This window comes from Phaethon aethereus (genome assembly GCF_964289735.1).
Source record: "Phaethon aethereus genome assembly, chromosome: 10".
Lineage (NCBI taxonomy): Eukaryota > Metazoa > Chordata > Aves > Phaethontiformes > Phaethontidae > Phaethon > Phaethon aethereus.
The window spans coordinates 22,826,768-22,850,964 of NC_138586.1; the positions used below are offsets into that span (position 1 = coordinate 22,826,768).

Here is a 24,197-nt window from a genome sequence, read left to right on the forward strand (position 1 = left end):
TTCCTCCTCTTCAAAGCATAGCGTGATTTTTAATAGTAGCTCAGCTACCTCTATTTACAACTACTGGAAACTTAAAAGAAAATAGATGCTATTACTCAGTACGTGTTGAAGAAGAGGGAAGAAGGAGCGTAGAGGGATGGAATTGCTCGTGAAGTTGTAGAGTAACTATATCTTCATTATGTTGACACAAGGAAAACAAATCTAATTAATTCTCAGAGTTTTCAGCAGCGTAATGTTTTCAGCAGATGACGATTTGTTTGTGCAGACAGGCCGACTCTCTGCCACACGTTTCTGCTGCCACTTGCTCGGTGCAAATCTGTTAGGTTTAATTTGCCCCTTGAAGGTGATGAGGGAGCTGAACGGAGCTCTGGTACCTCTGGTGGCAGGCAGTATGGGTAAGCCCCTGTTCACATCCTCCAGACGGACGCGTGTAACTCAAGCTTCCAGAAGAGAATTCGTGTTGCACTGTACCCTTGTTATCCTGAAAAACGCTAACTTGAAAACAGAAATCGCTTTGGTAGTAATAGTACAGTATGTGACGACATTTGTCGTCTCGCTCCTCGGTGAACAGGAGGAGGCGTTTGGCGTGGGCTGAGCTGGAGATGAGCAGCCTCTTGCGTTGTAGGGTCTGGCTGGAATATATATGGGACTTCCATTTTCTCCCGTTGTCTAAACAAATCTGACCGTTCTAGCTTGGTTAAGAGAGTGAGTTAAATTACACAGAGAGAACAAATGAAAAAAGAGGCTAGAATGTTTTGATGGAGTTTTTTGAGGGGGGTTTTTGTGTTTGGTTTTTTTTTTTTAAACTTTCATCCAATATCCTTAAGTTCTTCTGTGCACAGCTTGGTCAACAATTCTGGAAAACCTCAGGCAGCAAAGAGTGACCCATGTATATTCTCAGATGCAGAAGGGATTTAATTTTTTACTTTCTATATTAAGCGCTAGCTGTTTTATCTCGCTTTCCAAAAATGCTAGTTAGATGCAAAATTACTTGAAAAAATGCAGAGGTTTAGTTTTGTGATGGAGGAGAGTATATCCTAAATTGCTCAGAGAATTAATACGAGTTTATGGTACCGTACAAAAATCACACTTTTAATTTTTTTAAGGAATGTTTTGAATCGGCCATAATCCATTGCTGGATTTGATTCAGTTGTGTTTTGATGGGGGGGAAAAAAAGAGTGCAGAGGCTCTCCTACTTCTGTGTTGGGCTTTAAAATATAAACGCCTGTCCTATCATCTCTGTCATATATATGTATATATACACACACATATATATTTATAAGAAATGTATTATTTCTTTGACTGATCGATTCTTCTACATACGGTAACCAGGAATAGCATGTATGCATCAGTTCATAGTCAGAATCATACCCCTTTAGGTCAGTCCTGTTGAGCTAATGTAAACACTATGGTTTCTGTTCTAAAGCCTGAAAATCTTGATGTGCAAAAGAAATGCTTTTCATATATGTCTGACTGGCTGAAGATCCACTTATTTATTTTGTGTAGGGGTTTGGGAGAGATAAAACACGTGGATTCCAGAGAAATCATTTTATAAGTTTGTGTATTTTAGCAGCAATTAGAATACTATTCAATATGTTCTTACATGTATCTTTTCTATGTAATGAAGTACTGTGAAGATAACAGTGAAGCATCACTTTGCTGTGGCGTAAGTATTAATCAAATGTGTTACATGATTAAGAGCTAGACAGCAGGGTGTGCTAGAACAACAACTATTGCTTATTGTAAAAAAAAAAAAAAAAGCTTTTTTGTGCATGAGAACCTTTTATAAGCATGGAAGAAATAACTTGTTTTTAGAGATGTTATTTTTACTTGCTTTTGTATCTGGATTCTTTCTCTGAGTTAGGCAATTGATTTCTCATAGCCTCGTTCTGTGGAATAATTATAATTTCGTAGTAACTTGGACACTTTCTCTCAAAACGCAGATCCTATTAGGAGCCACTTACGGTTGCAGAAAACTTAGTATCGACCCAGAGGTGCAGCAGAAGCAGGAAAATTATTTAAACCTTGTACCGTCTTGGTCCCTGATCCAAAACCTGGGCGCTCAGCAAGCATCTCATGAACTTGCCAAGCTCCTAGCCGCTGCACTGCCCGCTGTGTTGCGGATTCAGGACCTTAGTCTCTCTCCTCGCACTTTTACCAAAAAACCTCCAAAACTCTGCCTAAGGAAAGGGTTTGAAGTTCTGATGAGGTGTCGGACTCCTGAAGGCTAACAAGGCGTGCAGGCAGGCCAGGGGTTCCTCCGCTGCAGTAGGATTAATTCTCAGGCAAGGTTTTCTCTAGGTGTGCGATCGTGGGTGATCCCTCTCCCGAGTTGCCGGGGGACTTGAGGGCATTCGGAGTCACCTTGGAAAACGGGGCTCGCGCCCCAAGGGGCTTTACTCGCAGCAGAGCGTGAGCCCCACGCACTCCGTCCTCTGTGGGGATGGGGATGAAGGTCTTGTGTGCATCTTCGTTCTCCGATTTCTCCTTACACATCTGCTGTAGCGCTCCCGTTTCTTCCCAGACCAGGGCATGAATGACGAAGCTTATTTTGCAGTAGCGAAGTGCTGTTGTCTCGGTTCAGCCCAAACTTTCCCTGCTTTTTATTTTCCCCGTCACCTTTTGCTTTTCTCTTTGCCATGCTCCACCTCTCTTCTTTAGCTTCCCTTTATTGCCCCGTAGGTTATTTATGGTACTCTTTTGGAAACTTATGATATCTTGATGAATTAGATTTCGGCTAGACTGTAAGATTTAGTTCTTTCTATGCCTCTTTTCCCCCAAGACTTTCCATATTTTTTTATATCTGCCTGCCTTTGTTTACTAGCAACATACCCAAACTGCTGGAGGTGGATCTAATGAAGACGGAAAGTTTGAGGGCTGGCTTCTTGGCTGCTCCGCACCTCTGCGGGCACCCGTACCCCATGTAGAGATTCTGCCAGAACAGACGGGGCAGCATGTGCCTTCCCTTGCTCCGAGGCAGGAGGCTGCAGGATGGCTCCCGTTGTGCTGCCCGACACCCAGCTACCTAAAAACACTTGGTTCCCCCTGCTGCCCCTTGACACCCGCCCTCCCTATCTATGGAATTACTCCTTTTTTTCTTTTCCCTTGCTGTGTGAATTGCAGTTAATATAACCCTTCTAGAAGTCGTATGCTTCCAGCCTCACGAGAGATTTGTTTTAAATAACCCATGAAACTTTTATGTTGGTGCTTGAACTTGAATGGGTCTGGGCAGTTTCATCACTCCTCTCTTTCCATCACTCCTTTCTCCATAAACTAAGCAGAGGCCACCCCCTTATCCCAATCCACCCCACCCTGCAGATAAACAAGCTAAATATAATCATGAAGAAAGACTTTGTGGAGGATTTTTGGCTGCTTAAAATTTTGCGTCCTGTTGCATATTTTAATTTTCCCGGAATGTTTTCTCAGATGTGCAGCTCGGCTGCTTCTCCCGCACAAGAGCGGAAAGACTGTGTAGTACATAGAGCACTGAAAAGAACTGACGCCGGGTGCGTAGTAAAGAGAGTTTTCAAGTAATTTAAAAATTGTGGAAAGACCAACTACAGTGTGTTGCTTTTGACGGTGTTTGGAGGCTCTCTTGACCGCAAAAAGCAAGATGAACCTTGTCAAGCATTGGAAAAAGCTGCTCCTGGGTGTCGCTGTCATGGCTTTGACAACCGTTCAAAATCACACAGTATTAACATGAGAAAATAAGTTTAAATCCCTAATTTTTGTTAAGAACGTGGTTAATATTTCATCTTTAATCTCAGCGGTGAGTAACAGGGAAAACTGAACAGCTGTAGGTTTAAGGAGCGTCTTGTCAGCCCTGACTTGGAGCGTCCTGCTATCGTTGGTCTGTGTCATGAACTCGATGTTTTAAAAATGTATTTGTGTGTTTACATGTCTTAATTTTATTTCTTTTTTAAAACCATCATGCAAAGTTTAATAAAAAGCTAATTATTTACATGATAGACTGAAGGAGCAGTTAACAATCCACGGATAAATCTATATTTAGTATTGTAGGGAGCTGTCATTGTGTTCTTACGAGTATGTATTATAGAAAATTACTGCGCATGTGCGATAGATAATTTTCAAATATTAGTATATCAGAGGTTTACACATTGAAAAAAAGTTAAAAACCCGACTCCTTTATGTACAGTAAGTAACAGCCTGCAAAATTTAGTCTAAAAGTTGTCTTTTTTAGTATTAGAAATGCAAAGACCTGTTGGAATCTTGTACATTTTTAATATGTCATGTTCAGCCCACAGCAAACTTACACAACTGTGCTATGAATCCCTGAAAAATTAGATTTCCAGTGGAATTGCTGTCACAGCCTTAACTCTAGTATTATAAAAATGGTGCTTAAATACGTTTATGTGCATGGATGTGGGTACCTGATAAGAGTTTGTGAGAATTTAAAGCAAAACCGAGCAGCTTTGTGCTGCGCTTGCGAGTTAATACTCCTGGTCGATAACGCAGCCACGTTTGGGAACCGAGAAACGTGTAAATATTTGGAAAATCTTTAAACCGTTGGACAATTAAGAGCAGTTTCTCAGTTTTGGGGTTTTTTTTAATTGGCAAGCACTGCATCTCTTCCCGATTTCTGGGTCTGTGAGAAGCAGGCAGGACAGCGAGAGGAGCTGCTCCGGAGGCCGGGGGAGCCGAGGTCCTGCCTGAATGTTCGCAGGAGGGGTTGACTGCACCGCTCTTTGGCAGACAAAATCAAAATCCTCTGTTTTTCTCTCCTTTAAAAATGCCTCCTCAGAGAGTGGTGGCTGCTCGGATATACTCAGAAATCAGAGTCTGAGAATTATTTTTCTGTAGAAATACTAATACAGGCTATTCATTCCTCCATGAGTCATTATAGCAGATTTCATTTAGAAATACCAGTTGATGTTGGAGCGATAAAATTCATGTGCTACAGGCTCTACAGTTCATGTTCTGGATGATTTAAAAATACTCCAAAAATGCACAAAACTATTAGAATTATGTCTACTTTCTATATTATTTTTTTTTCCAGGTGATATTTATGCCCATATCTTCACATCCGCGATCTCAGGTCCCTTTAAATGAATACTTCAGGGATTTTGATGCCACTTGTTGGCAGACCAAATGTAATATTTATATGCAATGAGCTGTTAGTTTTTGTATTGTACAAATGTAAATTTGTAAAGATTTTTTTCTAGTTTTTTTGAAGTCACTTATGTAATCTAGGATGTTTCATTTTCCAGCTGTGGGATTGTCTTAATAAAAAAGAAGATAAACTCTTACTTTGGTTTTGCATTACTTACTAAATAGTTTAGCTATTAAAAAGACAAAAAAAATTGAAATTGAGTTTTCAATGTAAAAAGAAAATCACTTTTTGATTCAACTGGATCATTTTATACTTTAAAAAAAAGAAACTTTAATAAAGTGGATATAGAAGCTTTTATAAACTGTGCAGATCTCGAGGAGGACAGGACGGAGACCCTCGCCTTGGCCAAAGGCAAGCACGGGGGCTCACCGGGGGTCCGTCGCCCAAATCGTCATCCGGCCTGGCTCCAAAATACTGTTTTCCTGGGCAAAAGGAGAGGAACCGCAAATGCGTTCTTGGGAAGCGGTGCGAGAAGCGCTGGCGGGGCGACAGGCCCTCTGCAGAGCCTCCCCAAGCAGCACCGACGCGGGTGCCGCGCTTTCTGGCCGAGGTCCCCGCCGCCACCGCGGCACACGCGTCGTTTCAGGCGGTGGGGTGCAGCTGGAGGAGGAAGTCGTACCTATTTTGAAGGGGTGTTTAATGCAAACCGAAAAACTACTCCTTTTTCATCCCTCTTCTCGCCCTCTTGCTGAACAGCAGCGGAAACACTGCTGCCGCGGGGCTTCCCCTCGGCAAGCGGCGCCCGCTCGGCTCCGGCTTCGGCTTAAAGCTGCCCCGGTGGCGTGGCCGGCGCGGGCTGGGCACCGCCCCAGGGTCGGGGGTCTTCGGCCTCGGCCGGGGGCCGGCGCTGACCGTCGCCTGCAAGCGGTTGAACTGTAAACTGGGCCGAGGCCGACGCCGCGCCGCCCCGCACGCGAGCGGGCAGGGGCTGGGCCCGGCCCGGGGCCCCGTTTCGCACAGGCGCTGCACAAGGGCTTTAGAGCCCTCGCGCCCCATCGGGCACCGACGGTTCAGTACTCAAAAACGGCTCCTAGAAGCTATTCGGCCAAGGGCAGCCTCCGGCCGTTAACCTGTCCCGTGCCACTCAGCTGGCTCTCGAGCCTATCGCGCCGCGTATTGCTCTCGCGACGCAGCGTTTTGGCTTCCCCCCGTTAACCTCCTGACTGACTTGACGTTTCATTTTATTGCGCTGATTCAAACAAGCCCAATGGAAACTCCTTTCAGATGGGTTAAATGCAATGCTCGTACTCCAGGCCCCGGGACCAACAGGGCGTTGTTTTTGGTTTCTTGGCCTTGTTGGTTACAGAGAACAAAATTAAACTTGTGTTGCCCAGACGCTGCAGCCCCCCTGCTAAGGACCATCAAATGGCATTAGTGAGCAGAAATTACTCTTCAGAGCGGCTTTACCTTCGTCACACCGCCCTTAGCTGTCGCCCCTGTAGATATTATATCATATACTTTATGTCATTGTATGTTGAGGTCATATGTGGTAATACATGCTATAAAATATATGATACAAAAGGTCAGCGTGGCAGGGAGCGACTCAGTTATCCTCCTAATGCACTTTGGAAACGCGTTTTGTAGAAGTACTGTTCCTAAGGGTAATTTTTGCAGATGTTTTAGAATTAAATTGTGATTTTTATGGATTTCAGCAGCGTGTGGACTACATACGGCCTTGCCCTGATGTGCAGGACAGCTGCGTCATCCCAACGCTCGTTTCCAGCCCGGAAAACCCTGAAGCGGTGTTCTCTGTCCACCCACCGGCCGCTCGCGCGGTGCTTCGCGTGCGCAGGGCCCGGCCCGTGGCGCGGGGGCTCATGGGGCACCCTCCCGCTCTCAGAGCCTCGCTGACCTTCGCAGGGGAAGCCAAACTTTGCCTCCGTCCCGTCTTTTCAGTTCAAAATGGGCAATAGGATGATCCGCCCTCCCCTCTCATGGGGAGCTGCTCTCCAAGGCTCATTAAGAGGCCTGAGAAGGGCGGCCGTGTGTGGTCGCCTACATGCCCGTTCCTCCTCCGAAGCCATTCGAAGGCCATTTTCGGGGTGCAGGAGGGGAGGCCGGGGGGAGCGCCAGGTGGGCGACCCCCTCCTCTGCCCCTGGGAGCCTGGATTTTTGGGGTTGCTTTGTTTCTTGGTGAACAAAAGCCCTTTGTTTCCGAACCCGGAGGATCAGATGTTGAGCCAGGAGAGCCTCGCCTGTGACGCAGGTGCCGGCGGTGCCAGCGGCCGTCCCACCCCAGGCCACCTTCCTCCCGCTCTGCCTCTCGGCGAAAGCCCTTTCCCCTGCCTGCCGGCAGTGCCGCGGGGTCGAGCCCGGCGGCTGATGCGGGGCGGCCCGCCCGCCTCCCTCAGTATCTGCTTGTGCGCCGGGAGGGACGGTTTTAACAGCTCCCGCTGACGCAGGGAGCTCCGGCCTCCCGGGGCTGACGGTGCCGGCGGCCGGCGTGGAGCGTGAGGGACTGGCTGGCAGAGCTGCGGCGGTGAGCCGCGGCCGAGGGGAACCCGCACGAGGACGCCTGGTGCTTTGACGATGCGGCGTTTGGCCGGGATGATGGCAGCCCCGTCAGCCGGGCCTTGCAGGAGGCGGCCGAGCTCCAGCGGGCGCTGGACGGGCTGGAGCAGCTCTCCCAGAGCATCGACAGGACACAGCAGACGGTGCTGCGCTGTGCCTCCCAGGAGACCATTGCCCGGGACAAGCAGCACGTCAGTGCTGCCAGAGCCGCCTTCGCCCGCGAGGCCGTGGCCCTGCAGCCCCAGCTGGGCGACCTGCCGGCAGCGCCAGAGGGGGGCACGGGGCGAGCGGGCCCCCGCGTCTGCCAGACCCAGCTGTGGCTGCTGCTGCGGCTGCTACCACCGTGCCGCCCTCGCCCGCCATTAACGCCCGGGAGAGCCGCTACCGGCAGAGGCTGAAGGAGCGGATCGGGAGGCATGCAGAGCTGGTGGGCATCGACCTGCGGGCTGAGGGCCTGGACGGGCTGGCCGAGAGGCCCGAGGCACCCCGCATCGTGGGCTGGGGCCTGGGGGAGCCGAAGGCCAAGCAGCGCCTGGCCTCGGCCCAGGCGCGCCAGCAGCAGCTCCTCGACCTGGAAACGCAGATGGCAGAGCTGCACGGGCTCTTCCTGCAGCTGGATGGGCTGCTGGCCGAACAGCACGGGGCCGCCGACGGCGTGGAGCGCTACGTCCTGCGCACCCTTGACTACGTCGCCCAGACCGGCGGCGAGGTGAAGAAAGCCTTCGTGTACCAGCGGCCGTCGCGGCCGTCGTGGCTCTCGGCCCTGCTGATGGCCGTGCCCAGCCTCTGCGCCTGCTGCACCCGCCTGTCCCGCCTCCGGCCGACCGTCCGATGAGCCTGAGCAGGTCCCGCCGCACTGGGAGGATGTTGAAGCAGCTCTCATGGATTTCCCTCCTGTGTCTGTGCAAGAAATGGTGTCACGAGAGGTGGCTGCTGTCTGTACTTCCTGCATGATGGCGCGGGGCCCGTGCACCCCTTGCGCGTGGATGGGTGAGTTATTTCTCCGCAGCAGTTAGCCCAAAGCCAACGAAGAGCAGAGACGGAATGACTTCTTGGTGTGTCTGTTGGGTTAAATTCTTATCAATCTAGAATGCTTGATTTTCAGGCTGATGAGCGCACCTCTTTTCCCTGTACGGGTATTTTCTGTTGACCTGGAAGACTCCCAGCATCAGGAATGTCCATCCTTGCAAGAGCGGCGGTGCCCTGGGGAGCCAGGCTGAGCCACCTCTGTTCCTGCCCGCTTTTCCTTTCCTTTTTTGTTTCTGAGGTCTAAATGAATGCTACTTTTTCATTTGAAACTTGTTGAATGGAAGCTACCTCTTTATTTATTTTAAAAATCCACAACTTTTTATCTGAGAGAAGAAATGGTCTTTTTTCTCTAGAAAATTAACCGTAATGAAAATCCAGGATGGCAAGCACAGCAAGGGTTTGTGATTTAAACACCTGAATTTTGCATTTCTCTCTTCCCTGGAACTTGCAGAAAGCACAAGTCAAACAGCACCACCGTCGTGGGAGCCCCGGGAGGCAGGTGTATGGGCGATGGAAGGATGTAGCTGGGACATCCCCACATCCCGGGATGTTTTCACTGCCCAGGCGCCCCGAGAACTGCATCCCCCCGTCCCCAACATGTCATCCCCAGGCAGTGCTAAGAAAGGGCTGTAATTTCGCTGCTCCCGCCCGGTGCTGAGGCTGGGGATGTGCTGAGCTCCCGTAACTGCGCTGCCTGGAGCGCGCTCCGAGCACCGCGCAGTTGGAAGGGGGGAACCCCGGGAAGTGAAGCAAGTGAAGCGTTGCAGAGCTGCTCGGGAGGTGAGGACAGGCCGTACGGGCACTGACGGAGGCCAGAGGCTGTGTTTGTTGCTAAAAACTAAATGCAATCATGTAATTACAAATGATCTGAAAATGCGAACACACAAGGGGAGCAAATGCAACACGAATTGCACTGAGTTGGGGCTCAGCATCCTGAACCATGTTCAATGGGATGAAGATGGGAATAATGATTTTGTCAACAAAGTTTAATGGAGAAGAGGCCTTCTCTTGGTTCATTTCTCTCCGGGTTGTCCAACAGAGGACTTCCCCAGAGGAAGTTTCCCGAAGTGGAAATCAAATAAAGTCAGCAAGCAGAAGGACAAGCTTTATTCACACTTGCCGTGCTTCGGCACGGTGCCTACTCCCAACCAGCCTCTCCAGTGCGGGGCAGGGACCGCTTGCCCTTCCCAGCTCACGTGGCCAGACTATGGGATACACAGCCTGCGTCTTATATTAAGAAATATAAATGTGATGTGCAGTTGCAAAAGCAGCCTCCTGGGAAGCACTGAAGACTATTTACAGACTCCCAGGACATACAGAGAAGGGAAAAACCTCAGCGAGAGGTTGTAGGGGAGGTGGCAAATCCAAGTGCAGCATAACTTAGATTTAACCACGCTTTATGCAGCACCAGCACGGCTCTGTGCAAACAACCTCTCCATAGAGCGAGCGCCAGCCTTGGGAGACACGTGGCTGAGCCCTGGCTTGGGTCACTGGGCAGCATCCAGCGCCAGCAGCCCTGCAGAACTGGTTGAGCTGCTCAGTAAATGATTATCTGTAAAGCACAGGAAAAAACCTCCTGTATTATCGTCAGTGCTTTCAGCCAGGGTGTATTCACAGGGGGTTTCATGGAGCACAACCTCCTCCGGAGCCCGGCGTGGAGGCAATGGTCCCCGAGCGCTCGCTCCTTTGCTGGGGGCTGCAGCTTTCTCTGCTGGCAGCAGCAGCCGGTGGCACGCTCTTACTCGCATACAGAATTAACAAGAAAATAGCCCTGATTTGTGTTAGGAGGATTGGTGAGAAGCTAAAGTAGGAGAAAAGGATGAGAAACTGCACCTCAGAGCAGATCTGTCCATCGATGGCTTCAGCAGTCTATGAGACTTTATAAGTTTATTCATGAGTTTTTTTCATGATGCTTGGTTGCCTTTCATTAAATATTGGCCTCAGATGGAGACTGATTACTGTGGAGCAAAGTAATTAACAACATTGTAATGTGAGCATGAACATTTGACAGGATGGGGAAGTTTCCTTTCTCTTCTGAGTAAATGTTGGGACTTCATCTGGAGCATGTTTGCTTTATGAATATTCCTGGAGATGATGAAGCCAAGGTGGAGGACCTGCTTTAAGGATTCAAAGTACATACATGAGAGGGCTGGTTTAATTATTTCTCAAACGAGCATCATAAATATAGGAAGTTCACATTTCAGGGGAAATGTAAGAGAAAGGCAAACGTGTTAAGTTAAAGTCAGGCTACCCAAACCCTTTAGCTCTGTTCTGCAACGACATGCTCAGAAACAGATTCATTAAAAGAGGAACTTTTTATTAAAATGTGTTAAGAGGAGCTGGCTTATACGTACAAAGCCTTTATAACTGTGCTGGCAGCACACACCGGTTTTCACTTGCGAAGTCTTCCAGTTGAAGAAATGTCACTGAAAAGAATTTTTTGGAAGAGTATAAAATCTTTTCCTGACATTTAGACAAGCAAATAATTCCAGAAAAATTTAATCACTCTATAGAACTGGTTTTTTAAGGCAAGGTAGATTATTAGATTTTAACATTCTGTTGCTCTTGCTCAGAGACCCCAGGAGGACTCGTGCATTTCAGTTCAAACACTGAATATTTATCCCTTCAACACTGCTGATTTTTCATGTCACAACAAATACCTCCCGAACAGAATAATTTCTTATAAACACAGCTTTTTAAAAGCCTCCTGAACATTGAATAGGAACTAAGCTTCCCGAGTTCTGTTCGATTTGCAGCATCTGTTTGGCCGAAACTCTAGACATACACGTTTATTGGCAAAAGTGGAGGAGAAAGTTGCCCTTGAATAACACACCCTGGCACGAGAGCAAGGATAAATTCTCAATTCAAAATATTTATATATTTTAATTCAAGATGAGAGATTTAATGAATTATATTTTCATTTTCCTCAAACTATTCCCATTGAAAACCATTACTCAATACTTCCATTTCCATAAATTTTCCACAAAGTGGGGTGGGTTTTTTTTATTCAAAAAGGCTTTGTATACCAAATCACACTTGGTATTTTTATTCTGAGTATACTTAATGTCAAATCAGAAATCCATTCTTCTATGTGGGCTACCAAGTTATTGCGATGCTTCAAAACACTTTTGCGTTTCATTCACCGATATAAAAATGTGTCAGCTGTTTACATTGACTTGATTTGTTTTTCCCCAGTTTTTCCTGTATTTTCCAGTGAATCAACAACTCTATTCATAGAGCTCATCAAATATCTTCTGCTGCCGCCTCTCTTTGAAAAATGCAGAGATTTGTCTCGCAAGCCTTTCTGCAAGAGTAGGGATCACTGCCAAGAAATTCAGGGGAGCCACTTCTTGTCTTTCTAGCAGAAGGTTGGAAACTCCATCCTTGGTTTTTACTGGCAAATTGGGCTCATTTCAGTGTCTTGTCAGTGCTTACTTCAACTGGATGTCTTTGGTGTCCCAGCAGCCCGATCTGCATGGGCAGCATGGAGCAGGTCGCATCTCAGTTTTAGATCCTTTTTAAGGGAGTTTCTCTAACAAACAGGCATGAAATAAATTGTGTTTTCCAGTGTTAGAATATTGCTATTGGATTTCCCTGGCAGGGATGAAGCTTGATCTCCTCTTCCTGCAGTCAACTCATGCACAATCTATGAGAAATAATTTAGGATGAAGCAGTTCATGTTTTCCATAGCGGTCCCTATCTTAGAAGATCCAGTCCTCTGATTTGTTGACCTGCAGCTTTCAGAACAAGAAGTTTCTGTGAAGTTTTCTCCAACACTGCCTTCTAGTGTGTCTTCAGAGCTGTGGTGCTCCAACTTACCTGTGTAGAGGAGAGCACTGCATGTATCAGCACTTCAGACCCAAGTTTGGGGAAATAAGCCAGGCTTTGAAGAAAATTGCTTTGATTGACCAGAACCAAGCAGTGTTCTTCCAGAAAAGAGCCAATTTGAGAAGACTTAAGGAAAGGGAAATACCAAACTCCTGTTGAGGTGGTTTCTGACCAAGGGCTATGTCCCTGGTGGGAAATAGGGAAAGGAAAGAACAAAACAGTCAACAATGCTCACTGAGATATTCCAGGTGTGGGGTTTTGGCCAAAAGGTCAAGTTTAAATGGGGGTTGTGGGGCAAGTGGAGGGGGAATTTGTCAAAGCTTGGACCCAGGGATGCCACTTGTTTATTCTCTCTCCAGTTTGGGGCTGAAAGCCCTGTCTGAGTCCTGATGACAGTACCACATCCCTGGGACCCTGAGCATCCCTCTGGGCACACAGAGTTAACAGCAATAGTGGCGATGGGGGTACATGTGGGTGATTGATACCAACCCTCTGCCTCTTCCCGGTGAGACCAAAACAATTGTATTTTTTTGTGATTTTTGTTGTATTCAATGCCTTTTCAGCTTTTTTTGTTTTTTATTAACAATGAACCTCTTCTCATTGATTCAGTAAAATTGCACCAGCAGAGCCCGAGCAGCTTCGCATGAGAAAGATGCACCGTGAGCTGTTGTGAGCGGAGTCATGGGACAACCATCTTGTGAGCGCTGAATTCAGGTGCCAGGTCAGGAGAAGCAGACACGTGGAGAACAGAGTCCTCATGGGTCTTTCTTGTGTGATTAAGCCCTGAAACCAGGGGTGCTTTGCCCCCTCTGTAAGGCCAGGCTGGAGGCGATGGTCCTCATGTGGGGGGGGACCCGAGGGCTGAGCCTGCCTCCACCCAGGTCCATGAGGTCTCCTAAGGTCCCTGCACACCCTGCGCTCCCAAACGTGCCCATCTCCGTGGCTTGGATATGGCTGTTCCCAAGGGGAGACGCTTGGTGCTTCCTGAACTCCCCAGTAAATCCATTTATTACCGACTACAAAATCAGAATAGGGGCATCTTTCTTTATTCTAGTTTTCTTCTGTGTTGAATATTTCTTTGCATTTTGTGTGCCAATCTTGGCATGCAAAGCACATTTTTTTGCCATTTGCTTGAGCGAGGCTGTGGCACGAACATACATTTTGCAAATTCTTAGGGAAAAAGTATCTCCACAACTCCACTGACATAAACGATGGACTGAAATCTTTCAAACTGATCACTAATGAACACACAGTTTTTTCTTAATTTCCACACTGTCTTGAAATGGTTGTGTCGCCGATTAATTTTAAGTGGTAAAAACAAGTCTTGAATTTACGGCAGGACTTCTTTTCAGTTTAAGGTTAGGCGAAACTCTAATACAGTGAGTAGGCTGACTAGATTTTTTTAATACTGAGGGTAGTGACTTCTGTTCAAGTTACTCAATCAATACTGCTCATAGGAATATGTACATTTAACATACTGTATTTTGTGGTTTTTCATCTAGCAGGGTGTTTGTATTAGCAGGTTGCTCCCACAGGCAATAACGCAAGGCATAAACATGTCTTTTAACAGCCTGTTCCAATCTTTCTACTTCTTTGCAAAATCCAGGGAATAAATCAAATCTGGGATTTCGATGGGGCACTGAAGTGGTGGGGACACGCAGAAACCAAGGAGGACCAGAGGCGTGCGCCAGCGCAGCCCTGCTTGGCACAGGCTGGGTCAAACCATCATGCCAACAGCACGATGGGCAGCTCAGACTGGAAATTCCTGTTTACCAGAGCTTGAACCTTTGTGTGCACAAATCTTTTCATTTTTCCAAGCAGAGACCTAAGAAGTTTTCCCGTGGGGCTGATTTACGGTCTCTGCTTGGCCAGGAGGGCAAAGGACTTATGGTGGGAGGGAGAGAAAAGGGATTTGTCACAATTTATTATATTCACAACTCTCCCGTCATGCCAATTCCAAATGGAAACGACGGATGCATGTCGTGGTCTGCCAGGTTCTCACATTAGCATCAGATGATGAAACGAGGAGATAATAGCTTCTCCGGGGATGATTTGCTTCTTAACTGCTATTTCTAAAGCTTCAAGACAAATCCACAGGACAGTTTGATATTGTCGCCAGCAATCTGCATTACTGAAGCCTGCGGAGGCTGGGGAGTGAGTCACGCGCGGCGACGGGACAGTGGCCGTGGTGTGACCTACGTGCGATGGCGATGCCGTGGCTTTTCTTTGGAACGAGGCACAGAGCTGCCTTTGCTGCCCATGGAGTGTGCTTGCAATATTAAACACAGATTTAAATGGCCCCTAAATTAACATCTTGGTGCAATCTTAACTTCACAGGTAGTTTTTCGCTTGGCTTTTCACGGCAAAGCAACCCTTCTGGGCTCTGTAATTTGGATCAATGTCTGGTTGTCTGAAAGTAGGGTTTGCTTTAGTAGTTTTGTCAACCAATATGCAGTCTGGGTAGCCAGCCACTACAAGATTTCCATTAATAATGGAAGCATTAAATAAAGACTTTCACTCACTTTGAAGAAGTAATTTTTCAGGTTGGATTAACAATGAGAGAAAAAAAATGACTATGAAATTCCTTTAGAAAACTGTGTTCCCATTCCCTGACATTCAATTGCACAAGCTTTTGGGTAGGTAACGTGGAGCCCCTGTGCCCTGTCCCAGCGTGTGGATGCTTCTCGCTAGAGCAAAGTAACAGCAAGCATCATCTCTTTAGTGGAGCTGCATCCCTGCTACCCCTGAAATGGTCTCAGCCCACGGCATTTGCTGCATGTGTGATGCTCCCAGCTTGAGGGGACGTGTTTCCGCTCCCTCCTACGGGACCAGGCACCCACTGCCTTTCAGCCTTCTGGAAATTCCCCTTTCTAAGCTATCTCCCTATTTCTGCCTGGCTTCCTTGCCTGCTCTGAACAGAATTCGGGCTGAGTGCTTCACTCCTGGCTTATTTCTCCTTGAAACCTTCCTTGGATTTGCTCATCGCTGGCTGTACGCAACCCGCTTTTTGTCTTTGATGGCTATAAATCAAGCGCAGAAAAGCAGAGTAAGTGCCACAGTTGTCAGCTGAACCCCTGGTTCTTTGCCATTGTAACTCACAGAATCACAGAATCATTAAGGTTGGAAAAGACCTTTAAGATCATCAAGTCCAACCATCAACCCAACACCACCATGCCCACTGAACCATGTCCCAATGTGCCACCTCCACACGATTTTTGAACACTTACTTTTTGAATACACTGTGAAACAGCATTGAAAAGAATTCCTGTTTATTCACGATCTGCCGTGTGCTGGAGTGGTGTAAGAAGGGGGTTTGGTGCCCAGCACGACTCCTCGTGCCTCTCAAAGACACGATGTTTGCTGGGCGAGCTGCATTGCATCAGCTGCTTTTTGGGGTTAATTAAAGGATCAGAGCTGCTTTCTGTCTAAGCGTTTTTTTGAAGTATACAGGAGCTGCATGAATGGCTCTCAGCTCATCCTTAAAGACTTCCATGCATGTAATATGTATTTTTCTATGCTGTTTTATAATGCAGAACAAGCTGTTTCTATAGCTTATGGAAAACATCTTCGCAGGAGCATGGGCGTGGGAAATGAGGTTGGCAGAAGCTGAAAGAGAACATCAAGTGCCACGGTGGTTTTCACTGTAAAAGATCACCAGCAGCTTTACAGGCAGATTTTATTTAAGGGGAGGAGGCTAACAAGGTACAGCAGACACAGAACAGACCAAAACCTGAATAAAGAGGTCCCGCCGAGTGCGTATGTTGAAATCCAAGTGCCAGAACAACTCGCTCCTGACGTCGGTGTTTTATTAGTGAGAGTAAACAGGAAAGTGGCTGGAGCTGACAGGTACAAATGATCTACCTCACAGAAAACCATTCACCTTGTCAGGCAGAGGCTGGATATTCTGGTGCCTTAAAATAGAGCCAAGCGAAGGCGTGAGTCACGTCAGCCACTGGGCAGGAGAGCAGCTACCAGCCAGCGGGATGGGCGAGAGGTATCTGGTATTGGGCCATCTTTTTTCTACCTTATTTAGCTACGCTGCTTTAAATACATGCATTTCCTAAGAAATACAATTAACATAGGAATAAACAAAGTTTTCCAGTAATATTTTCGGATCCCAATGTAACATGAAATAACGTGGCTCCTTTGGCTTCTTCGCTATGTATGCTGCTTCAAAACTGTAACAGATAATATTTAAAAAGGAAAAATGCCCCTAAAAATGCTGACTATAAATCCCCTCTGAGCTGTGGTACAAATATACAATATTTGCTGTACCTGTGTGTGAAACATGAGTATTTCAGGTCATGCTGAGGCAGCAGGTGACCCAGGGACGGGGAAGCAGCAGTAGCTCAGCAGCAGGGAAGAGCCTTGCTCCCTAATTCCAATTTACACCCCATTTCAATGATTTTTTTCTTGCTACCAACATCTATTTACAGCTGTGTAATGTATTAAAAAAAAAAAAATGCCTGGAGCAATTGCAAGCTTTTTTTATACCTTGATGGATGATTGCATCTTTTTGGGTGCATTGCCTTTCTGGTGGGGGGTTGACTCCCGAACCGGCACCGGGGGGGAGCTGCCAGACTTGCCGGGCGCAGCGTCGGGACCGACATCGCTCAGTCTGCTTCCCAGCCTGAGCTGCAGGCAGTCTCATCGCACAGAATAATTACCAGCTACTTAACCTCGGTGTTAAAAACCACATGGAAGTGGGAAGGGCACCTACGTAATATTTTTTCAAAACAGAAATGGTTTTTATAATAACAGGAATGGTTAAACCCCACTATAACAAAATTAATTTGATTGACATTTGTATGGACTTTCTTTTATTCCTGGCACATTCAAATGCGAGCAGGATGTTGCCCATTTTTTCATTAGCCTTTTATTTTTGCTTTTACAGATGTGCACATTAGCATTCGTTGTCAAAACATAGCTGTTAAGAGAGCCCACTGGATCTTGAGACCTCAGGCTTTTTTGTCTATATATATCTTTATTGTCATTTGAATTATTTTTTCAGAAGGCAAAAATCTGGAAATTCTCTTGCACTTTAAAGGTAGTGGCAGGCTCAGGGTGGTTTGGTGCCCCGCTAACGAGGAAAGGGGTAGCTTATGGGTGCTAATATGAATTTCTGGGACTCCGTCGCCCCTTTTACAGAGCAAACGCGCAGCAAGGGACGCGCGTGCCTTCCGCTTACCCTCGCGGTCTTGCCCAAGCGTCCTTCCTGCGGCAGAAGGCTGTGATGTGGGGGCACTGCCTCCAGGAGACCTGCTCCTCAGCCCGCCCGTCCTTCGGCCAGCCGCCAGCGTGGTCGCAATCAGAGCCAGTTGTCCCTTGCTGCCAGCAGTTGATTCATCCTGACTCATCCCTGCGTGTCCTGTTTGCGAGGAGGAACACGACAGCAACGCGGCGGGTGACGGATTCAGCGCGTCCTGCCTCGAGTGGGTGCAGCCCCCGCTGCCTTCCCCGAGCACAGCAGAACGTATTTGTCCCGCGCCGACTTCGGCGTGCGGGTAAGGCAGAGCTCAACATGGGTGTTTGCAAACGCGCTGTAGGCGCGCCCGCACCCCCGAAACACACGCCTTGGCCCTGAACGCAGAGCTGCGGTGGCAGCTGGCATAGCTGCTGGAGATGCTCTTGGGCACTTGTCCCAAGACACAGAAGACCCTCTCTAGAGGTGGGTCAGGGGCAGCGAGCACCCTTGCATCTCCCCCTGCCCGAGCCAGCCTTTCCCCCACGCAAGGAACGGCACCGACGCAACGCGGGGTGTCCCCAGGGGTGGCTGTCTCCTCTCAGTGCCCCTCTAACCCCCGCTGAGGTCTGGGTCCCTGACCTGCCGCCCCGCTCCGCAGCCTGGCTGCAAGATCCCAAGCCGTTACTCCAGGCTTTCCTATTTTAGCAGTTTCTCCCCTTGCAGCGTACGGAAACATATCCCCTTTGGAGACCACTCAGTTCTTTCCGACTGAGTGGTCTCCAAAGCAGGCACATCTGGGACAGTTTCCCATTGTGACTCCTTGGTTTGCTCCAACAGCGGCTTCACACGGTGTGTTTATGAATTTGGGCTGGAAAACGTTGAAGATCTTTCCTTGGTCTTCTCTATGGAAAAGTCCAGGGCCATTTCCATGTCCTCATTTTGACTTAAAATACGCAGAATTTTTTTCCCTTCAAAAAAAGCTAACTGGTCAGGCTGAACTTTATTGTAACAAATACACTTTAGAATGAATTTTACTTCCCATTGGTAATGACACAAAGCCATTTGTAATGAGAGGCAAGGCTATTTTACAGCTCAAGTGTGCTGTCTGGGTTGGAGGAGTCTGTCTCTGAGAGGTCTCCTGCGGCGTCTGCATTTTATGGGAGAAGAAGGTGGCCTCTCTGTCCTCCAGGGAAGTTCTAGTATTTTCTATTCTTCACATAATTAGGGCAAGTGGGTGCCATCATTTCCCTTATATTACTCAACAGAGAATCCTATTGCCAAAATATTAGGACAGCAATAAACCTGAGCCCCGTAGAAAGCTTCGGAGGCGCTGGCTGACAGCTGGGGAACTTTTGGTGACTTTCAGATGAAATTGTGGGCAGAAAACAAACCAGGAGCAGTCAATATCGTAAAGCATGATTACTGAAGTGCATCGTTCTGTGGGCCACAAAGAACACTTTTTACTTTATTTTTTGACAGGCGGTTAAGAGCTTATGAGATGTGAATCAAACATGAAGGTGGGAAGCTGGAAGAGTGGTTTCCAAAATCAATCCTTTTTCTCCTCTCACGTGCGCTTGGATGACACGGTGCAGAGCTCAGCAAAAGCCAGGCCCTTAGACCTTCACTGCCTTTTTGCCACCAAGCTTTATTCTTCAGAAGGTGGATATTTCTGCATTTAATTCTGATGTTGTGCAAATGGGAAGAGAAATAACTGTGTCCGCGCCTCTCTGAGGGACGAAGATGACCTGTCAGTGAGGGCAGCAAGTTGGAAGGCTTTCCATGGCTTTCCACGCCAGGATGACATAACTGTGCAAGTAGAAACACCATTTTGCTTGCTGTTTTACACTCAGCTCAACTCTGAAAGCGCTACTTTTTAAATTATTTACCCGATTTTTTTATATGGAACCTGCCAGTCTTCAGAATAACTGAAGTGGAGAGTATTAAGAATAGAGGAGCAGGGAAGATAAACAATCTTGATAGCATCGTACATGTGCTGCTTGTTCTGTGCTGGAATGGGAACATTCAGGCACTTTTTCCAAAAGAAGCAATTAGCACTTTTTAAACAGCTATATTATGCAGTCAAAAAAATTGCTGTGTTTACTGCGGTTGGGAATGTATTAGGTTTATTCACTGTAACAAAATGGATTTTGTTTAAGACAGAGAACAGATACAAGACTTGAAAACCAAATTTCTGTGGAAACTTAGGGAATATATAAATCCGAGTGAAGAAGGACACTAGATGGGTTAAGATGGACAGCAGATATTAGTAAGTTTGCTACAGAAGTTTCCACAGTGTTTTAAAAGTTTCCATAGTTCTTGCCCCAGCATGCTCAGAGTTGAAATGTTTCCAGACGTACTATTTCAGTATGTTGCACTCATCTTCATTGCACAGGCAGTGGACATGTCGCATGTATAGATGCACTTCTTACCATAACTACATATAGTCTATAACTATACGCATAGTCAATGGGTATAACTCATCATTCATGAGTCCCAAACAGCGTCTGAGAAAGTTGCCCCATGAGGCTAAGGTCAAGGAGAAGATATGAATGCTTAAGGTAATACACGGATACTAAGCGTGGCCTGAAGTATGGTTGAAGTTAATCAGGAGTGAAGATTCAGCATGGTGCTTCACCTCTCCATCACTGAAGGTCTCGCCTGGAAGAGGGCCGATGCAGCAGCGCCCTGTACTTACTCTTCTAGCCAAACAAGCCTGATGAAGAGACATGTGGCAAGCTGATCTCCCAGCAGCTTCTTCCTCAAAGCACGTCAAGTCAGACAGAGCAGGGAGAGCCCCTGAGCATCTCTGCTGCTCTTGCATCAGGCCCTGGGGAGCTGCATGGTCTTCTGGACTCAGCCTTCACCCACCCCTGGCAGTTGGGTTTCCTCAGAAAGAGGGGGATCCACTCTGTTCTTCTGCTGGCTTCCCACCTACACCATAAACCCCAACACCACGAACACCCCCCTGCAGGTGCTCCTTACCTGCCCTCTCTTCTCCTCGCTGTCTTTCCTACTTGTGCCCAGCTTTATCTTGGCTCACAATGTAACGTCTTTTCCAGTAATGTCTCTCTCTGCCTTACAACTTTTTCTAAAGTAGGGTGATTTTCCATTGAAAACACTGTAGCAGAGACAAATGCAGATGCAAAAGCACCGAAGTACCTTACACCATGCCTCTCTCTGATCTGGTTGCTGTATCCACATACTTTTCAGCTCCTTCCACTCTTCCTCTGTCTGTTTTCTAAGATGAGTGGTTTCAGGGTTGGTTCTTTCTCCTGTAAATGTCCTCAGGCAGAAACCTATCCTGCATGGCTGGAAAGTGCCCTTCTCATCAGGCTCCCAGTTTTGAATGGACCATTGGAATATCCTTACAACACGGATAATGATAGGCATCATCTGGTCATCGTAAGTAAATTAACCTTGGCTTTCTAAAGCCTAAGCTCCGACCTGCAATTAGAGTGAAGTGGCGAGGCCACTTCAGCACACCACATCTGCGATGCAGATGGGATTTGGTAGATGACAACCATCAGCAGCGTACGAAGACCATGGTACTTATAACCCGCACAATTAGCAACGGTTTTGATTCACCCTTATTGATAATAGCAGCAGCAGGAAATCAAATTCATAGCGATGTTGATTGGAAGAGACCTATGGGGCTCATCCAGTCCAGCATCCTGATGGGTGCGGGGCTATTGCCAGCGCCAGCCCAGGTCAGCTGGGGCTTTGCTCAGCCAAGTCTTGACAATCTGCAGGGATGGAGACTTCACAGTCTCTGGGGAAGCCACCCCTCTGGGCATCTAAGAGCCAAGTTTTTGCTAAACGTTTGGCAGATAGTGGGAAAATTCAAGTGCAGGTTGGCTGTAGCCTGGGACTTGAGACTTTTCCTCTATTTTTCTTCCATTTTCTTGTATTTTGACCATGCCTAGTTAAAGTTTAAAAAATGTAAATAGAACAGATGTGCATCAGTATCATGCGCGGGAGAGAAATACAGTATTTTTCCCTCTTATCTCTGAGTTGTTGAGAAAGCAGTGGAAGAAGATTTTGAAATAGGCCCACAATATATATACCGCCGCACAAGAAAGCATGCCTGCTCTCTTGTGCTGTCACATAATAGACTTAAAAAGAAATAAGTCTTATTTCCATACTGAGTCATTGCTTGCACTTTGTTTAGGGACTGTTGAGTCGAATTTCGTTTCAGCTGGCTGTGAAGCAGGGACAGGTGCAGAATATCATCTTTTTGTTTTCGTGGCAGATGCAAGCAGGGGAGAGAGCAATGTGTTTGTCGTCCACAAAGCAGCAACAGAATAATGTTAAATTAAGACTAAAACATTTCTGATGAATAAAAGCAGAAGCACAAAGTTCCAGGAAGAAAATATGTTCCACAAGAAACTGAAGTTTTCAAACTTGCAAAATATGAATTTGTTATAAAACCAGACATTTATAATTTATTTTAATGTTTTTGTGACTTACGTGGCAACTAACACCAGACTCAATAGGGAAAGGGCAAATTTTCTTCCAGTGCCCCTTTATGAATCGACTTGGGCAGCTGAATGCAACCATGAGAGCAGGGAAGGCTTTGGAGAAATTCAAGCTACCCGTGCTATTTTCTCAGAGGTGAAAGGGACGCAGACACAGCCTCGTATTTTGAGCCCCCCTCTGCTCTGCAGATCCCATCCTGCAGCCGAGCAGAGGGCAGACGGGGCAAACGTGGCCAGCTGGGACGTGCAAATTCCCATTTCTGGGATGCTAGCCTGGTTTTAGCAGCCATACCTCCCCTCCCAGGCTGGAGACAGAGAAGGTGGATGCTGCAGCCTCCACGCTCGTGGCACGACCGCCCACGGTGACTTCCACGAAGTCGCTCAGCCCAGCACATCTTTGTGCCAGGACGTGCAGCCTGGACGTCAAAAGCTCTTTATAATCAATGGGTAGGCAAAAACGATGAGCAATCTGTGTCCTTCCCTCCCCAGTCGCCATCCAGGCAGGAACCAGAAGAGCTGGTGGGACCTCTCCTTGCATCCACCAGCAAAGCTGTGGGTTCCTGGGTACGTGGGAGGTATTATACAAACGCACGGACCTCGGTGCTAGCACCGTGCCCAGCACACAGCTCGGTGGTACCCTTGGACCCGACATGTTGGGCCATGGCTATCTAGGCATTTCTCACCGTATCTCCCATTTCTAGACACCAGCACTGTAAGGGAGTTGGGCAGGTACTAGTTTTCTCCTTCCACAAACATTTTTAAGGTCTTGAAATGTCCCTGACCCATATCAGAAAGCTAAAAAATATCAGTTTCTTTCAGTGTTTCCACTGTAATACGATTTTTCACATGCATGTTTTTGCTAAATGTGGTTTTGGTTGGTTTGGAGGTGGGGTTTCTTCTTTAAATGGCTACTTCTCATTTAGAAAAGGCTAAAATAAAAGTTTTCAGCAATTTCATAATACTGTCTTGAGAAAAGCAATGTGATGAATCAAATTAACCATGAAAGACTTGATTAACTGATAAAAATCTTTTTGAAAAATTCCTGAGCAAATCTATCATTGGCAAAGCTGGAAGACACTTTTCACTCTTGTGCGCTAAAGCATCATCCCGGGCAGCCAGTTTTGGGGCAGGCGGATGTTCAAGCACAGGCTTTGTCGTGAAGGAAAACCTGAGTGGGGGTTTCTGGCCAGCTCCATCCCGGGCCTCACATCCTGCCTCAATTTATCTGGCCGGGGAGCTGTAATTTCACTCCAGCTTGATCGCTTCATCGCTTTTTCAGCCGGCAACGCGCAGTGTCCCAAAATTACTCTCCTGGGTAGTGACAACACATGCAGCCACTTAACCGCTTGGCAACACCGAGGATGCTGATGAGTCTCCTCCAGCCCATCTGCCACATGGCTACCGAAGACCAACGTCTCCACCGGTGATGACACAGGGTATTATCTACGTGTGGATTCACACGTGCTCCTCCTGGAACAGCCACGGCAGATGGGCCACTCGGGAAAGCTACGAATCCCCCGCTCAGACGCCTCCTGAGCCGAAGGATGGGGAGTGGCTCTTTGGGCAAGGGATGCTGGTGGTGAGGAAGGCTGGAGCCATGCCTTCTCCTGGCTCAGCGTGGCCACAGGGATGTCCGCAGCCCCGTGCTGCCGGACAGCCCCATGCCCTGCCCTGCGGATGGGAAAGAAAACCTGGCCGAAAATGGGGGCAGGTCTGAAGATGCAGTTTGGAGGGGAAAAAGTGCTGGGGAAGAGGAAGGAATTGGGGGCAACGGGGATGGGGTTGCTTGGGTTGCAAGAGAATGACGGGGCTGAAGTCCTGGCTGGTTGAATTCAGCCTGCAGACCTGCCCCACCGACCCGCTGGTGCTGGGGCCAGCCTGGGGCAGCTGGGGGTTAACTGGAGGATGACCCACGGACTGGCATCGCACAGCTTGTTTTAAAACAATGGCTGCGACTGCAACTGCTTTTGCGCTTTTTGTGAGCATCTTTGCCAACTGCCTGGGTGGTTAAATCTAGAGTAAGGCAGGAAATCGTTGG

General features: G+C 47.5%; 1 pseudogene across 1 annotated transcript; it reads left to right on the plus strand.

The window, feature by feature from the left end:
* Nucleotides 1–7,130: 7,130 nt before the first annotated feature.
* LOC309408387 (syntaxin-1A homolog) lies at nt 7,131–8,655 on the plus strand (annotated as a pseudogene). The gene is made up of 2 exons: nt 7,131–7,204; nt 7,581–8,655. The product of its transcript is annotated as a syntaxin-1A homolog (transcript).
* Nucleotides 8,656–24,197: the final 15,542 nt, after the last annotated feature.